The sequence below is a fragment of the Olea europaea genome, unplaced genomic scaffold, assembly GCF_002742605.1.
Source record: "Olea europaea var. sylvestris unplaced genomic scaffold, O_europaea_v1 scaffold25997, whole genome shotgun sequence".
NCBI lineage: Eukaryota > Viridiplantae > Streptophyta > Magnoliopsida > Lamiales > Oleaceae > Olea > Olea europaea.
This window is the reverse complement of record NW_019244312.1, coordinates 1-1,555: the sequence shown is the minus strand read 5'-3', so window position 1 is coordinate 1,555 and position 1,555 is coordinate 1. Positions and strand designations below refer to the sequence as shown.

Sequence of the window (1,555 nt, the reverse complement as noted above, 5' to 3'; positions counted from 1 at the left end):
TGTGCAGGCAGCTGTCTTTAATCAAACCGAGATAGCTTTTAGCCTCATGGACAACAGAGCAAGTTTTCTTTGTAAGAACTTACAAGGTAAACCATTCCTACACCTATATTGATTCAGTTCAATGCATCTGTGAGAGAATATTTTGTTCCTTGCTCTTTGGTTCCAGAGGCAGTAAGATGGTAGTCATAACTAGCCATCTCTAGAGTGCAAAAATGCAACATGATAGATCAAATAGGATAAGCTAGAAAATGTGGCCTTCTGTTTGTTGTCTCTGAATGCCTACAACAAAAAATGACATACTGTTTTCCCTTTCACAAGTCTTCTCTGGAGGTGCAATAATGATAGTACATGTTGTCGATAAATTATTGATCTAAATATTATCTTCTCTTAGTGTCGGTCATTAGAGTTCATTAGACACATCGTACCACAATCAAGTAATTTTGGTTGAGAATGTGTGAGAGAGAGCACCATTAAGTTAAATAATACTTGTTCATGACCATCTTTCTGCTTTCTCTTTTATTGTTATTCAGGTGAAACACTGTGAGATTGTGCTCCTGCAACATTGCAATACAGGAGAAAGAAGATTGAAGAAAGTATGCAATTGGACCCCTGACATGCAACATGTGAGCGCATTTTGTTTCTATATTAAGCTGTGGAAAGCTGCTCTTTCATATGCAGGCAAATGAGAAAACTCAACTACAAGAATTGTCCATGCAAGGTGTTTACAGCCCCCTCCTCGAGGGATTTAAAAAGAAAAAGAAAAAAGAAGATACTCCCTCCTTTCTTCCAGTACGACTCAAAGATGTTATATTCTTCAGCAGTGGTAAAATTCTAGAAATTTGCTCTAAATTATGTACTATCTATGTAAACGATCAGATATGACTGGGAAACTACAAGAATAATCATACCTAGTTCGACTGATGTCTTTTCTTCTCCTTTTTTTTTTTTTTTTTGTAATCTCTCTTTCTCTCCCTTCTGGTAGTTGGGGAGTGGGGTGGAGGTGCTGTACATATAACACAGATCATCTGCAATTTGTTCAGCTGAGAAAGACGGGTTTGGTATTGTCAGATCAATGAATTGTTTCAATTTTGCAAACTCTGTAGTGATGCATCCAACTCTGGAATATCTTTATCAGTTTCTTTCTGGTACTCAGATCCCAGGCACGGTGATTGCATACTACCATACCGGAAGAAACGTTCTTGCGTGCTTGTAAGCAAAATTTGTTCGTCATTACAATTGCATTATGATATTAGAAACAATTTCTCATTCATTTATGAGCAAGATTCTCCATTTCTATTGCTTAGTCCGATAGTAGAAATACGATTCCTATGCACTAGTAAGTAAGGTGGTTATCTCCTTTCGTCTTGAAATTTTGTCAGAATCTGAAATATGAGATTAAAAAAATATACGTCGAGTATAGGTGTAAAATAGCAGCAGTGCCCCCAATGGTTTAGTTTAAAAGCCCAGCTGTCCCGGGGACATAATCCAGTGATGCAAAGGATAGGAGTGAGGTAGTCTCAACTTTGCTGGCAGCCGCAGTATGAGGGTTCGATTC

At 37.8% G+C, this 1,555-nt stretch overlaps 1 long non-coding RNA gene across 1 annotated transcript; it reads left to right on the top strand.

Annotated features, from left to right (window-relative positions):
• The first annotated feature begins 7 nt into the window (after positions 1–7).
• LOC111383010 lies at positions 8–1,541 on the top strand. The gene is made up of 3 exons (XR_002700672.1): positions 8–86; positions 531–823; positions 983–1,541. It is a non-coding gene; the product is annotated as an uncharacterized LOC111383010 (long non-coding RNA).
• Positions 1,542–1,555: the final 14 nt, after the last annotated feature.